This window comes from Crocuta crocuta, unplaced genomic scaffold, assembly GCF_008692635.1.
Source record: "Crocuta crocuta isolate KB4526 unplaced genomic scaffold, BGI_CrCroc_1.0 scaffold51, whole genome shotgun sequence".
In the NCBI taxonomy this organism is placed as follows: Eukaryota; Metazoa; Chordata; class Mammalia; order Carnivora; family Hyaenidae; genus Crocuta; species Crocuta crocuta.
In genome coordinates, this window is record NW_027527624.1 from 91,991 (window position 1) to 109,636 (window position 17,646).

Genomic DNA, 17,646 nt, shown 5'->3' on the forward strand with positions numbered 1-17,646 from the left:
ACATTATAAACTCTGGTAGACAAGTGCTCAAGTGTGGGGTCCTTGGAGGAGAAAGTCTGGTAGTTCTCAGCTTCAAGCTGGAAGCACATTACTTTCTTTATGTTTTCCATCAGCATCTACATGACAACCCCAGAAGCAGAAAGTCTGAGATTGAGCAATAACATTTATGAGTCTTGTCACTCTCTCTCCCTCCCATCTCTCTCTTTTAATGGTGATTCCAATGTAATGGGATCTACAGGATATAATAATATTAAGAGATGTAAACCGTCCTAGGTTCTTGGTTGAGACTCCCTTGTAATAAAAGACCAGCAGGAGAAAAACAAACAAGTTTATATCCCTGTCTATATGGGAGATACCCAATAAAACTGAATAACTGGCAGAAATTTCCCAAATCACTACCTTAAATACCATCTCCAGCTAAAGACAAAAGATACTGGTGGGAGGCAGTTATAGGAAGTTATCCAAAAAAAGTACAAGAAACAATGTTGTGGTTGTTACACATTTAAGTCAATGCCTTCTCCACTGATGAATTTCTCATGATTTAATCATCATTCTCTTCCTGGTACAGAAAACATAAGTGCTAATCTCTGCTCTGTTATCAGGTTTGTAAGGACACATAATACTAGCATTTCTGGGCCATGAGGCAAACATTTATAAATTTTTTTAATGTTTTTTTATTTCTGAGAGAGAGAAAGAGTGAGCAGAGGAGGGTCAGAGAGAGAGGGAGACACAGAGTCTGAAGCAGGCTCCAGGCTCTGAGCTGGATGTCAGCCAGGAGCCCGACACAGGGCTGGAACCCACGAACCCTGAGGGCATGACCTGAGATGAAGTTGGAAGCTTAACCAACTGAGCCACCAAATGCCCTGAGGCAAAGCTTTAATAAGCTGAGGGAAACAGAGTACATCACTAGGTTTCCAATTGTTTTCTCTTAAAATCTGAGTGTGCTCAAAAACTCCAATAACTTCCCCTCACTCTTAGAGTCAAACAAAACAAAAACAAGTATGTTTGAAATGTCCCCAAAGTCCTATGAGATCTAGGTTCCTGTTATGTTTCTCAACACCTTTCCTTTCAACTCCACCTGCGTGATCCTCTTTTATTTCCAGATCCATTGCACGGGCTGTTTAGAACCCTTGGATAAACTTTCTTCAGGTGTTGCAGGAGGTCACCTATAGGGCATGACCACAGGTTGACCCTTAGATAGATCCTGGCAATTAGAGGCTCCTCAATAGAGTGGGAATTAGCACCTATATTTTCTGACTTTTGCTTATACATTATACCCCATATCATCATTCCTCTTTATTACATCACTCAGAGGAATTTGTGCGCAGTCATTGTTCAACAGGGGTGATTTTTAATTAATTATCACTATTTCAAGAAGTTAATGCAATTTAACTTGCCTTGTGAAATTCAGAGGAAGCATGATTTTAAATATATCTCTACATGGAAACCATCTCTACATCTATTTCTATCTCTCCATCTATCTATTCAAACACATGTGTGTTTGTACATGTATATGTATTGAATGCACATATATATGTGTGTTTTATATGCATATATCATACAGAAAGTTTATTTTTTTAATCAATTTATAGTGTTTATTCTTTTGAAAGAGAGACAGAGAGACAGAGCATGAGCGAGGGAGGGTCAGAGAGAGAGGGGGAGATACAGAATCCAAAGCAGGCTCCAGGCTCTGAGCTGTCAGCACAGAGCCCGATGCGGTGCTTGAACCCATGAACCGTGAGATCATGACCTTAGCTGAAGTCAGATGTTTAACTGACTAAGCCACCCAGGCACCCCCATACATAAAGTTTAAATATGTATGTAAAAAATGTTGGGAGATATATTTAATATAATATTTTAATTAATGTCATATTGGTATATATGCATATATGTGTTTATTATACTTATAGGCTTATATTTATGAACNCAGGCGCCCCTAAAATATATTTTTAGATGAACTGCATCTAAAAAATCCCCATGTCCCCTAGGTCTCAGCTGCGACCAAGTAAATCTTAGTATCTGAGAGTGGACTCTAAGAGCTTAGGTGACGTTACGGTGATCCAGGTGATTCTAATTTGCTAGCAGGGTAGATGAATATTCGGGGCAGGGGCATAGGAGAGAGGCAAGGCTCTGGCACTGCACACACAGACTGAGGCTTTGGGCTCAAGAGAGGAGGAACTTCATACAACATAATTTCCAGACGCCAAAGTATGTTTAATTATGTTAACATTTATTTTTTATAAGCTTTCTTTGCTCATATGTACATAGTTACTGCAATAAGTTCTATATTAAAGTATGGGAAATATTTTTCCATAAATATCTCCTTTAAGGTGCTATCACTCATCTGCTTCCTATTTGTGTGTGTTCTTTCAAAATGCAATCAAAATGTTGCTTCTATAAATCCTTTTGGCCAATGATATGTGAGTCTGAATTACTTTTCGAGAGGATATTTGAAAGCCTTTCACCCAAATTGTCCATTTTGAAGAGCACTGTAATCAACTATTGCAAAAACTCAGTACATTGTTTAAAAGCCAACAATTTGACAAGGGCTGTTACAGAGAACTCTTGTCTGTACTGAATGGACGCACATGCACGACACAACAAAATAGGCGTGGGGTTTCTTCAAAAGACATTGAGTTCCTGGAATGCTTGATCTGGGAGTTAGGATTTTGGCTGAAAATACTGCTGTGTAACAGTCTGGTTGAGATAGTTTTTAGACCATATTCAAGATTTTATGATTTTCTGCTTATTTTATTGCAGGACATAAGTTATTAGTTATTAATCCAATGTATTAGTTAGGAGCCAATGAACTAATGCCCTTCGTAGAGAGAAATACTTAAGCTTTCGCTTTCTCCTTCTTATTCTAGTCACAGATGGTTCATAATCTTTTCTTCACTTAAAGAATTTTGATCCCTGTGATCACAAACCTTTCCCTATTTTCACTCCCTGCCCATGGGCCCTTAATTCTGTCCTTCATTTTTCTGGTTTTATTTTTTTTTTAAGTTCACTTATTTGTTTTAAGAGAGTGAGCACATGTGGGAGCAGGGAGGAACAGAGAAAAAATCCTAAGCAGGCACATGCTGTCAGCGCAGAGCCCCACTTGGGGCTGGATCTTCCCCAACTTGAGATCATGACCTGAGCAGAGATCAAGAGTTAGAAGCTTAATCAATTGAGAAATCCAGGTGCCCCTGGTTTTATTAGTTTCTGAACCTCCACAAAGTGGGGCTGCAGCATCAAAGGTGAATATACTTACGTGGTTGATCAAGAGGAATGGAAGAGGCGGGCTCAAAGTCAGACCCAGGTGTGGGCCGTCACCGCCAAGCCCAACCTCAGGGAGGTCTGTGCGTGAGTCGCACGTAAGTTTTAACTTCTGGAACTTCTGGTTCCCAGGCCCTCAGTTCATCAGCTCTTCGTTCAACCCATGGCAGACACTGCATTTCCTCCAGCTCAGCTCCAGCGGGTGATGGTCCCATAATCTCGGCTGAACACATCCATTGACTTTTGTTGGGAAACTTCCTCAACCCTGGGAAGGAGGTAAGACGGTGGGAACCATGGCCCAGGGGCTTGAAGGGGAAACAGAACACATGCTCACTGTCTTAAATTATGGACACAAGTACATGCCTCCCATCCAGCTCAATTTGAACACTGTACACACATGACAGTTAACACCAGAATACAATCTCAATGCAGTTCTTACCTTTACTTTGTCAAAATTTTAGAAATAATAGGCTCAAAACCATGAATCACCGAAGTAGTAATTAGTAAAAGTTCATTGTGCACACACCCAAAAGACGACTCACCAAACCAAAACATGGAATAAGGCTCTGGGATATATTGTTATAAAGCAGCTTATATAGTGAGAAAGCAGTGACTGTTTATTCTTAGAATTTTCTTGTGTGATAGAAAATTGGCCAATGTTTACTTCACATTAATTTTTGGAACCGGTGTACGTTTTGTTTGTCATTTCCAGAGGCATAACAAGAAGTGACCCATGCCAAGTTAGCCTTGTAAAATAAGCTAAATTAAGCATTGCATGTATGATTACATTGGTTTTGTCTGCTCAGGGCACTTTCAAGTCTGGTGTCTGTTTTTTATTTTAATTACTTCTTTATATTCAAGAAACTGATGAAAACTGTCAGCAATACAAGATGGAGGGTCAGCTGTTTTGTTGATAATAGAGCTCTTCCATCATACCGGCTCATTGTCTATCCTTCATCAGCCATTTTAGGTTTTTAACTGGGGCTAGCTCTGTAGTTTGGCCGCTGGTATACAAACTGGAGACTCCTGAGTCTTGTTTTCAGTGATTAAATTCCACACTTTCAACAGTCATTATCGCCTGTATTACCATGCTTTCTGTTAATGGTGTTCCTACTTTGATGCTCTGTGGAAATCAGCAGTATTTCTTATGCTCTTTACACGCTGGTCTGTGGCATATATCTGAATGTACTGGTAAAGCCATTCCTTTTTAAAGTTAATACGTTAGTGCTGTGGGAGACTAATAAACTACCATAGAGTTTACCAAATGAGAGTGTCTTTTACATTATACAAAATAATTGTCTAGGAGTCCTTCCTGAATCACCCAGGCAACAATTCTATTGGGTACAGCAGTCTAGAAATTTACTCTTTAATAAGCACAATCCTATCCTCCGGCAGATAAATTCTGAGATTTATATAATAAGCCATAATTACTTGAATTTAATATATATTTACTCAGTTGGAATTATAATTGTTTCTAAATGCATTAAAGTATAAAGTGAAATCTATACAAACAGGTGAAAAACAGATAAGCGCACTTTATTTTTTTTTTTCTCCTTATAAATATCAGTGTTGGTATGAGCAGGGGTGGAGGGTCATGAAGCACAGTAGGATGTTAAGTACCTTTGAAAGCCTGGGAGTAAATAGCAGCTGAGGAGAAAAGATCACAAAACGGAGTCTGGATGTACCGGGGTTAATTTTAGATGTTATAAAACTACATTCAGACATAAACACCTAAACAAAATTCACATTGTATAACATGAGGAAACGGTTTTTATCCACATCAGTATATACAATGATGACAAATCATAAACTTCCAAAGGTAAAATCTTTTGTAAACATAAGGGATGCAGGTATAAGAAAAGGAAATTAAGAAAGTAATACAGCTGGCCCTAATTGAACTTAGAGTCTTTAATGACAGTTTTCTAATAATTAGAACTCAATATATGTTTCTCTCTGGCCCCAAACTTGGAAACGCTGTCTCAGGGGAAACAGTAATTCTTAAAATAGAAACTTAGCATACGAAACAGAAGAATATAATGTAACTGAGAGTAAGCTTGTTCTTCCCACCATGGGAGAGGCCGATAAGAAGCAAGATTTTCAGGAAAGCATTTTGATTCAGGGATACTCGCAGATAGAGGAGATGACCAATTGTTGTCCTAAAGAACCATCTTAACTCAGCATAAAACTTGAGTTTCTCTTACCGTAGGAAGAGCATGACGCAGGAGGAAATTGGAGTCAGGAGGTGACTCATGTCTGTAGATACTTAGTTGCCTGCAATGGTCCGAGGAAGGTTGTGTCAGGGTCGGTTTTCTGTCTATGGTCGGTTGATCTCTGTGTCCAAAAATCTGGTCCTGTCATTCTAGTAAATGTTAAACATGACAGGGTTTTCTCTGTAGGTGCTTATCTCTTCCGGTGGGGTAAGTTTGGAGTGAGCTATTTTCACAAAACTTAAATGTTAGCAAAATCCCTTCAGTGATTAACGGGGCTTTCTGCAGAGCTGAGCAGAAGTATGGAAGCCTTAGGTGATGGCAGTGACGGTATAGCAACATGGAGTCAGATGTGCTCTTTCTCCCAGTTTCAATAGCAGGAGGTTCAAAATTATACCCCACTTGTTCTACCTCAGGAGTGTTTTCTATTCTCCGTATTTGCATTATATATTTAATACAATTCTTTTTTGGGGGGAAGGAGGGGGTAGATTTTTTTGTTAAACAGACTATGAGCACTGGGTGTTCTATGTAACTGATGAATCACTCAATTGTACACCTGAAACTAATATTACACTGTATGTTCACTAAGTGTAATTTAAATAAAAACGTGAAACTAAACAAAAACAAAAAACACCTAACATTTCTTCCAAAAAAAAATCAGAAATCTGAGGTGGAAATGTTTATCAGAAAATTAAGAAAAACGAGTCTAAAAGATACAAAATATTCCCTTCTAATATTTTTATGAAGATATTTATTCTATATGTCATAATAATTGCTTCCATTATAAACTAAAGAACAAAGCTAGATGTTACTCTGTAGGCCATTAATTTTCCATGACATTAGAAAAGAACTTGTTAAAATAAGGCTAATAATACTTTCAAGTAGGTAGGTATATGATTTATGTCAACAGAAAAATAAAAATAACTTATAATTACTTCTGGAAAATGAAGTAAAATTACATTTTTAAAGAATACTTCCCTCTCAACAGTCAAGAAGCCTTCAATGCATCCTTTCTGTGTTTTGGGTTATATCAAAATGACAACAGCAACAGGCAGAAAACTGCTGAAGTTTACACTGTCTCCTAATTTAGTCTCCGCTTAAATGGCATAGGCGTTGGAATGCTTAGTGAATGCGCTGTAATAGCCTGTCCTTAGGAGCCAGGATTGTTAATCTCTACAATCACCCAATGTGTGATTATGTTCTCTGTTAAAAAAAGAAAATTGGAAATGGGTGGGAAAACGGCATTTTGGAGTAATTGAGATTATGTTTATTCACAGAGAGTCTTGTTTTCCTTATGTGCTGCCAGACATCTGGATAAAGGCTGAAAATTTTAGCAAAATATTAACATCTTTCCAAGTATCTAAATGTTGATTGCATTTTGATGTTTCACTCTAAATATTTGATGAAACTTAGTTTTATCTACGAAATATATACTGTTGCCTATTATCTCTGTGGTATTTTCTCTAGCATTCCAAAGTTAGCATACTATCTGATTTGGATAGAGACCAGTGAATAGATGATGGAATTTAAGAATTGAAAGAGATAAAAATGTTAGTCAAGCTTCATATTTGTGTCTGACAATCTTAAGTATTTTTGTAAATCATATGTTGGCCTTTGGGTCCAAGGATGATTGGAACCTCTTTCTTGAACAGTAAATGCCAGCCCCCCTTTTTTTTCCCTTCAGTGAAACAATCCTAAAAGCTAAAATCATGAGTTGCACCTGGGTGGCTCAGTCAGGTAAACGTCTAACTTCACCTCCGTTCATGATCTCCCGGTTTGTGAGTTTGAGGCCCGCATCGGGCTCTGTGCTGGCTTTGCAGGGCCTGCTTGGCATTCTCTCATCACCTCTGCCCTCACTCACTGTCTCTTTCTCTCTCTCAAAATTAATAAGTAAACCTTAAAAAAAAAAAAGAAAGAAAGAAAAACTAAAACCATGAGAATTAAAATGAGAGCTTACACAAGGAACTATGGGTTTGTCTCATTACTATGTAGGACAGTTTTTAAAGTTGTACTGCTTGGAATAAAAGAATAGTTGATGTTAAAATATGGAAATCTAAGATTTTTTTTCTACAGATAAGATTTATCACTGATATCCAATAAAATACTTATGGAACTGTAGAAAAATCAGATGAATTAGCTGTATAAACCAATTTTTATCTCTATTCTGATGTATAAATGAAATTGGAAAATATATCCCGTTCCCTTTAATGCAGAAATAGAATTACTAGTTAACAAGTGAGCTTAGAACCCACTTAATTTCTATGATATAATGGAAAAAATAGAAAGGTCAGCATCAGGGAAAAATAACTTTAAAATATCAAGAAATACTCTGCTTACTATCATAGAAGCCTATTCAAAATTAATACATAAACTAAATACGTTTTCAACAAATTTGCAGTAATATTTGTCTCTAGATAAAACCTTATAGATACACACACACACATATACACACACATATATATGCACACATACACACACGTATATGTTAGAGAATAGGTATTTAAAAACAACACAGAACACTTCAAAAACGAGTGACCGTCACAATTATTTTAGTAGTCATGGAACATATTATAACTTTAATCTTAAAATAGTACTACACTGGCAAGAAAAAAAATCACGAACAAGTAAAACAATAGAGCATGCACAAATGTATTACAATATATGTAATTGTATGGTGTACTAATCACTTTTTGACAGTGAGAAAATTATGAATTGTGTATGAAAGCTGGGAAATGAACTATTGACATAGAAGTTTGAAGAGTTAAAAACTTAAAAATTAAAAGTTGCAAGAAAATCTAGAAGAAAACAGTTTGAGTACAGTCAACAAATGGGTAAATCTTGAAAAATCTAAACCTGAAGAAACAGGATCTTCTCAGGAAAAAGTATACTTGTGTGAACATTAAAACTATCTGTATGACCAAATATACTATTGAAAAATCATTATTACAGTTGATGACCTAGGACATGAGAATGACAAAGGACTGCCATCTATAACAACAAGGACACTTCCTACATTTAAAGTGATTTTTGGGGGTGCCTGGGTGGCTCAATTGGTTAAGTCTCAGACTTGAGCTCACATCATGATCTCAGGGTTCATGAGTGCAAGCCCGACATTTGACTCTGTGCTGACAGCTCAAAGTCTACAGCCTGCTTCGGATTCTGTATCTCTCTCTCTCTCTCTGCCCCTCCCCTGCTCGTGCTNACTTTTATTTCTAGTTTGTCATTATATTGTTAATATGTTGATTTAGATTACATTTTTTCTGGAATTTCCATGTAGTTATTTTATTTTATTGTGCTTTAAGGGATTTTTATTTATTTTTATTTTTTTACAAATAGTTTATTGTCAAATTGATTTCCATATAACACCNTCTCTGCCCCTCCCCTGCTCGTGCTTTGTCTCTCTCTGTCTCTCAAAAATAAATAAATGTTTAAAAATATTTTTAAAGTAGATTTTCATGACCAGCATAGTTGATGTTTTTTTAAAAAATTTTATCTGTTAGGATGTATTTTAACTTGAACTAACAGATATGCACCATTAACCTGCAAAGTAATAACTGACCTTTGGTTTTGTGTGTTTTATAGTACTCTTTGTCCCATTGTCTTGTGTAACATTTTTTTTCTCCTTTTGCCTCCATTTAAAATCTACTTCCCCTTAGCATTTTAGTTCTAGATCTTTTTTAGTAGAAGGTAACTTTTTTTTCTTTCCCTGGTAGGTAAACTGGAGATCCAAAATGAGTAACTAAATTCTTATTATTAATATCAATATCATTCGTAAGAAAATTATGACCTCTTAAACTTACCTGTAATCAATGTCTTTCATGCTTTTAATTCTCTCTACATTTTAAAACCATATGCATTATTATAACTTCATACAATTAAAAGTCACTTATGGTTTTGAATGTACTTGTTTTCTTTTTATGTCTGTACAGCTCTGTTTACGTCTGTTATACTTTTTCTTGGGCTAAAGAAGTCCCCTTCTAGTTTACATAGTTTACATTAACATGTGGCCAATTTTCTTCTGGAAAAAAAAACTATCATTCATTTTACAGTTAATATTTGGAATGGGAATAAAAATGTAGGTTGACAGTCTATTTCCTTTGAGCATTTTAAGAATATTTTTGGTCTGTTATATTAGTTTTTTTGTTTAAAATAACCTGTTCCTTTTGAATAAACAGGACATTTCTAAATATTATATATATATATATACACATGTATATTTTTACATATAAGCATGAAACATGTATATTAAATAGATTGTATATTTAAATAAATTGAGATGTATATAAATAGAGATAGGCCTCCATGAAGTTTAATGAATATTTATGCTTAGGTTTTCAACTGTATAGCAAAGGTGTAGGTTGATGGCTTTCAAATTTTGGAAAAGATTTAGCTATTTTTCTCTTCAATAATTGTTTCCTTTTTTTTTTTTGCCTCTTGGATTCTAATATAATAAGATCACTTTCTTAAATAATTCTTTTAAAAATTTTTACTCTTTTTGCTTTTGTTTTTCANTTTTTTTTTCCAATTCATTATTACTTTTATTTCTAGTTTGTCATTATATTGTTAATATGTTGATTTAGATTACATTTTTTCTGGAATTTCCATGTAGTTATTTTATTTTATTGTGCTTTAAGGGATTTTTATTTATTTTTATTTTTTTACAAATAGTTTATTGTCAAATTGATTTCCATATAACACCCAGTGCTCATCCCCACATGTGCCCTCCTCCATGCCCATCTCCCCCCTCCAACCCACATCCATCAGTCCTCAGTTTGTTTCTCAGCATTCAAGAGTCTCTCATGGTTTGCCTCTCTCCCTTTCCCCCACCATTTCCGCCCTTCTTCTCCCCCTTGTTCCTCCGTCAAGTTCCTCCTAATCCTCCTATACGTGCAAACATATGATATTTGTCCTTCTCTGCCTGACTTATTTCGCTCAGCATAACACCCTCAAGGTCCATCCATGTTGCTACACATGGCCAGATTTCATTGTTTCTCATTGCCATGTAGTATTCCATGGTATAGATAAACCACATCTTCTTGATCCATTCATCTGTTGATGGACACTTAGGCTCTTTCCATGTTTTAGCTATTGTGGAGAGTGCTGCTATGAACATTGGGGTACATGTGCTCCTATGCATCAGCATTTCTGTATCCCTTGGGTAAATTCCTAGCAGTGCTATTGCTGGGTCATAGGGGAGTTCTATTGTTAGTTTCCTGAGGAACCTCCACACTGTTTTCCAGAGGGGCTGCACCAGTTTACATTCTCACCAACAGTGTAGGAGGGTGCCCGTTTCTCCACATCCTCGCCAGCATCTAGAGTTCTCTGATTTGCTCATTTTAGCCACTCTGACTGGTGTGAGGTGGTATCTCAGCGTGGTTTTGATTTGTATTTCCCTGATGAGGCCATGTAGTTATTTTATATAGACCATAGTTTTCTGGTCAAATTCTACAGCCTTTCATCCATTTTTCATTTTTAATTTATTTTATTTTTTTAAATTGTTTTAATGTTTTATTTCTGAGAGAGAGAGAGACCGAGACAGTGTGAGCAGGGGAAGGGCAGGGAGAGAGGGAGACACAGAATCTGAAACAGGCTCCAGGCTCTGAGCCATCAGCACAGAGCCTGATGCAGGACCTGAGCCCACGAACTGTGAGATCATGACCTGAGCTGAAGTTGGACGCTTAACTGACTGAGCTACCCAAATGCCCCATTTTTAAATTTATTTTTAAAAGTTTATTTATTTTGAGAGAAAACATGCACATGGGAGGGCAAGAGAGAGAGAATCCCAGCATGCTCTGCCCTCATTGTCAGCAAGGTGCCCAGTAGGAGGCTTAATCCCATCAACAGCAAGCTCGGGACCTGAGTAAAAAACAGGAGTCCATCCCTTAACCCACTGAGCCCTCCAGGCATCCCTCCTTTCAACCATTTTTAAGCCCATTATTCAGTGGATTAAACTCTGTTAACATTAACTTCAGTATCAGAGTTATATATGGATCTGTTCATGTTGCCTCTATATTTTCTTGGAAATTTTGAAAAAAAATCTAGAAGTCCTAGAATTCATTAATATTTCTAGTGAAGATTTCTCAGCCTATCCTCTAATTGGCCGCTGGACTGGAGACCTCAACTCTGATGCAGTCAGTATGGACTGAGCTGATTCCATGCTGGGTCATCAGCCGCTAATAATTTGTATCTCATTGTTCTGGTTTCTAGGCTGGAGGCCTCCCTCCCAGTCTTAACTGAGAGCATAGACTGTTTACTAGGTCCCTTCCTACTTAGAAAGTCCTGAATTTGTTTCCTTGGCACAGAGTGTGGTGCTAAGAACACCCTGGGCTCGGTCCTCTCCTTTCTGCCTCTTAGGCTGTCCTACACAGTGGTACACTTTGGTAAATGTCGCTAGGGGATTAGCTTCCCTTTCTGTTTAAACATTGTCCTCTCTCTCTCTATATATATAAAGATGTTCCTGTACAGGAACAATCCAAGGGCCGGTGGCCCATATGTATTTCACTTATGTGAATGTTGCCAGGTAGTCTGTGGTGCCCCCATTGAAATCATCCTCTGGAATTTGACACTGATGCCATATCTTATTTTGGAAGAAAAATATGGTTTCCTTCATGAAATTCCTGACTATTTCAGTCAAGAGTGGTCAGCATAAAGAATCAATAATCTATTTTTCCTATGGGTCCAAGTATACATGGTGAGGTAGCAAAACAGACTTTTAAGTTAACTATATACTTTTCCCTAATCATTGTAGCTGTACCCCTGAATGCAATTAATCTGGGGGTCTTTTCTTAATTTGTTACTAAGACACTGATATGTGACTGTTATTTCTACTGATAAGTTTATTTTTTTAAGTATTGCCATCTCTCTTCATTTGAAACAAAAGCAAAGTACAAATCTTAAAAAAAAAAAACAAAAAGAATGATTACTATTGATTTACAAGGCAATCTTTAAAAGATGAATCTAATACAACACTACCTGATTTTAATAAGTGGATAAACTATTGTTCTGATAGCACAAGTAAATTAATGATTATAAACTAAAAATGGAGACTCAGAATTAAGAAAAAAAATCGGACTATTACCTAAGCTGTGAAGATTTAAACAAATTTAAGTCCTTACTTAAAGTGCTTTGTGCATATTACAATATGACTTAAAAATTGTTTGCCTTTTGTATTTACATAATGACTCCTGAATTATTGAAGATCATAAATATCTTTCAGTTTTCTATTTTATAGCTGTTTCCATGGCACAGATTCAAGAGAGGATCATTCATTTTTAGTTTCTGTATGTCTTTTTGAAGTTTCTTCCCTTAAACAATTTCAGATATTCATGTGTATCAATATTATGTCATGGACAATATTATATTTTATAATGCACAAAAGATTTTTGCACCTACTCTCCAAAGACCAGTAATTTAATAAACACAAATAGTTATTTGAGGTTTAAATGAAGACCAAATTCTTGTCTTTTTATCACAGATCATTTTTTATGATCTTTTGTTTCCTGTTTTTATATATGTACATTTCAAATGATCACACTAACATGTATGGTTTTTGTACCTAAGAACTGTATTCAATCTATTGACATGTCAAATAGTTTATATATTTCAAAGCATTTTTAATCACCTGATACAAAACCTTTGACACTCTCAAGGTCACTTTATGGAAATATGAATAAGAACTTTGGAAATACGATCTCTTGATGATAAACTGCTCCAACTCATGATGAAATTAGTAACAATGTGGCAAAACTGAACTGATTATTTAAATGAAAATAAAGTAGGGGCGCCTGGGTGGCTTAGTCGATTAAGCGTCCGACTTTCGCTTAGGTCATCATCTCGCGGTTCGTGGGTTCGAGCCCCGCGTCGGGCTCTGTGCTGACAGCTCAGAGCCTGGAGCCTGTTTCAGTCTGTGACTCCCTCTCTCTCTGATCCTCCCCTGCTCACGCTGTCTCTCTCTCTCTCTCCTAGAAATAAATTTAAAAAAATGAAAATAAAGTATTTCATAGGTAGCAAAGTTTTATTAGCCTGAGTACTTATGATACAGATAAGGATATTTGGACACTTCTCTGCTCTAGGGATATTTTCTGAGAACAATAAAATTGCCATAATATAATAGAAGACAACGTTATACTTCTTTATATAACTTATGCCAGAATCTTAATAACTAAAAATAAGAACCAGATTGAAGTGTAAAATTCTGGAGTTTTCATTTATAATGTTTTTCTATGTAAATAGTACTTACCCAAGATTAACATGAAATATTTAAATTGGAATGCAACATTACAAACCCAGTGAATTAATTATCTGATCATCTGCTATGTTGATCTTGTAACACATCAAGATCATAAGATTATAAGAAAGAAGTATTTACAGTTATTCAATAATTAGGATAAGAACCAAATTTGGAATAAATTGTGTGAAATAATTTTCTAAATCTTCCCATTACAATTAGAGTAAGGGATTTTTCTATTGCCATTAGACCGTGTGATTAAGATATAGCTTGAAACACAAGAGATTCAGGAAAGTCTAGAAAGAAAATTCAAATGTATTTTACTGGGTTACTATGTTGTATTTCACACCAGAATGAAAACAACAAAAACTTAATGTTGACATTTTTAGCTGTCATACTCAGAATTCAATGATTATTCAGTGTTCATTAAACAATAGCTACAAAATTTAAGTTAAAAAAATAAGCATAATGGGCTGGGACTTGTATTTCATAGCATCTTTATACTTTTCAGAAATACATAGTCTTGGGGCGCCTGGGTGGCTTAGTCGGTTAATTGTCCGACTTTCGCTTAGGTCATGATCTCGCAGTTGTTGGGTTCGAGCCCTGCGTCGGGCTCTGTGCTGACAGCTCAGAGCCTGGAACCTGTTTCAGAGTCTGTGACTCCCTCTCTCTCTGACCCTCCCCTGCTCACGCTGTCTCTCTCTCTCTCTCTCTCTCTCCTAGAAATAAGTAAAACATTAAAAAAAAATACATAGTCTTAAAAAATATAGAAGTATGTATAGTTTCCACTGTCACTATAGTCTTATTTTTCAGGACTACCAGAAAAAATAGGAATTTAACTGGGTAATTTGTCAAGCATTTTTTATTCAAAAGGTAAGAAGGGTGCTGAATCATAAGTTAAATTTCTTGTGTTGGATTCAAGACTCTTTAGATCTTCTGAATAAGGAATGAAGAATAGTGAGTCATGAAAGACTGAGATTAAAGACAATAGAAGAGCTACTAGCTTTGTGATCATGAGCAATTTAACTCCCTATTTGAATGTGCTTTATTCTTGTATAAAATTGGAATAATTCTATTTGTTAGCATGCTTTCAACTACAAGTTCTAGAAAAGCCAACTAAAAAAAAGACTTTAACAATAAGGAACTTCATTAACTTTTAAAGAAAGAGTTTGAGGATGCTTCCAACTCCTGGCCTGAGACCATCTGTATTCTGGCCCTGTTTTTCCTGATTGACTTATTTGCATGTTCTTCCATAGGTTGGCAGTGTCCATGAAGACTGGCTTTCCTCATGGACAGAAGTTCCCTCTCAGAAACCTCTAAGACCGAATGCTCCTTTAGTAACATTGAGCAGGAAAGAAAGAATCTGTATTCTATGATTTTCTCTTTAAAGCTGAGATAATATTCCAAGAAATCTTTAGCAAAAGGGTCCTTGGATGGTATTGACAAGAACTGAGTCATATGACCATTTTGGAACCAATTATCAGAAGGGAATAGCATACCATTACATCCATCATATATTTTCTTTGTCAGTTTCAAATGGATATTCGGGAGTCAAACATGTAACACACACACATACACAAACACATATATCAAGTAACTCTTATCAAGTTTATCTTATATATCAAATATATTTATGTGTGTATATAAAATACTGTATATGTAAGTATTAAGTGAAGTAGCATTTATACATTATCATGTGTATCACCTGTCACAAAATAGGAGCTCAACACCTTGAATGTTACTAGGAATGAGAATAATAATGGTGGTGGTGTCTTTCTAGTACTCCCATTTTCTATCAAATTGCTGGATTATTGATAATTGTCTACACTCTTTTCATCCTATTTCCTTCCTCGACTATATGCTAGGACAATCTAGTGATCTCCATAACTTGTTAAGTGCAGACTTCACAGAGTTACTGTGGCAGATTATGAGGAGGAAAGAGTATTTGTATAGAATTAGGACACGACTGTATGGATTTTAGTGAAAAGGACCTACATCCCAGGTGGAGGAATCTGCTCTTCATTCCCAGGTATTCATCCTCCCTAAGGGCTTCACTTTCCAGTTGCAGATTAACTGACCCTCACATCTACTAGTGGTTTCTCCTTAGCATATCTGTTTGTTCCTGTAAGTCCCCACCCAAAACTACGGCAGCTTCTAACGGGGCCACTCTGTCTCCAACTGCCTATTGAAAGCACCCACTCTAATCCTCATTTACTTAAGGCATACCATAGCCTTTTCTTCATTAATTGCTTTATAGCTAACTTTGCCTGTTGGAAATCCATGAGATATGTTTTATATATTTGATTCAACTTTTTTACTGAATCCTGACAAAGGAAGTTTATTAGTTTCTTCGAAGTACTTCAACAAAGCACTAAAAAGTGTGTGTCTTAAAACAACAGACATCTATTGTCTTACATTTCTAGAGGCTTTACATCTAAAAGCAAGATATTCCTTCTGAAGACTGTGAGGAGAATCTGTTCCATGCCTTTCTTTTAGCTCAGTCATTCCTTGGCACAGAGATGGCGGTCTTCCTGAGTCTTCACTTAGTCTGTTTTCTGTATGTATCGCCTTGTCTCCGAATCCTCTCTCTGGCCCAAACTTTTTAAAATAAGGCCTCCCTTTAATGACCTAATTATAACACAAATACCTGTATAAGTGTCTTAATTTTAAGTAATGTCAAATTCTGAGATACTGGAAGTTAGATTTCAATGTCTCTCCCTCTGTCGCTCTCGCTGGCTCACTCACTGGCTCGCTCGCTCTCTCCTTTTAATATTTTTTCTCTAAGAGCAAGTTTAGGCTCCCGCAAAAATGAACAGAAAATATAGAGATTTCTCAGAAAAACCTATCCACACCTATCCCCAGCCAGTGTGGCCCATTTGTTACAATTGATGAAACTATATTAACATCACTCAAAATTCATAGTTTATATTAGAGTTTACTGCTGGTGTACATTTTATGGGTTTGGACAAATTTGTAATGACTTTAATGTTTCTACCATTATAGTATCATATAGAACATTTCATTTTCATGAACCAACTCTGCCAATACCTTGCTTTCATTTCAAAATCATCTGTGCTCTGCCTATTCATTCCACCTCCCCCCCAGATACCCTCTATGGCAAATTTTAATTCCGGCATAGTTAACACACAGTGTGATATTAGTTTCAGGCATACAACTTACTGCTGCAGCAATTCTATATCTGAGTGTTCATCACCAATGTGTACTCTTCATTCTCTTCATCTATTTCACCCATTCCCTCTATCCACAATCTGTAACCTTCTTGATTTGTCCCTTTCTTATTCATTTATTTTGTTTTTTAAATTCAACATATGAATGAAATCATATATTGTTTGTCTTTCTCTGACTGATGTATTTTACTTAGCATTATACTTTCTAGCTCCATGCATGTCCAGGTGAATAGCAAGATTTCATTCTTTTTGATGGCTGAGTAATATTCCATTATATGTATTTATGTGTATATATGTATATATGTGTGTGTATATATGTGTGTGTGTATATATATATATAGGTATACACACACACACACACACACACACACACACACACACACCACATCACATCTTCTTTATCCAGTAATCTATTAGTGGACACGACATTGGGCCACTTCTGTAATTTGGCTATTTTAAAAAAATGCTGCAGTAAACATAGAGGTGGATACATCTTTTTGAATTAGCGTTTTCATATTCTTTGGTTAAATATCCATGATGATATTACTGGATCATATGACAGTTCTATTTTCAACATTTTGAGAACTAAATACTGTTTCCCACAGTGTCTATGCCAGTTTGCATTCCCTCCAACAATACACGAAGTTTCTTTTCCTTCACATCCTCACCACCACTTGTTATTTCTTGTGTTTCTGATTTTAGCCATTCTGACAGGTGTAAGATATCCCTCTCTCTGCCTCTCTCTTGCCTGTGCTCAGTCATAGTG

The 17,646-nt window shown here is 36.2% G+C and overlaps 1 protein-coding gene across 3 annotated transcripts in view; it reads left to right on the forward strand.

Moving 5' to 3' along the window:
• The first annotated feature begins 3,385 nt into the window (after window positions 1-3,385).
• The window catches only part of LOC144238239 (cadherin-18), a 595,479-nt gene continuing 581,218 nt past the window's right edge, over window positions 3,386-17,646 (forward strand). For all 3 annotated transcript variants that reach the window (XM_077772003.1, XM_077772030.1, XM_077772038.1), the window contains exon 1: window positions 3,386-3,534. The gene's annotated coding sequence lies outside the window, so the exon portion shown is untranslated. The remainder of the gene's footprint in view (window positions 3,535-17,646) is intronic.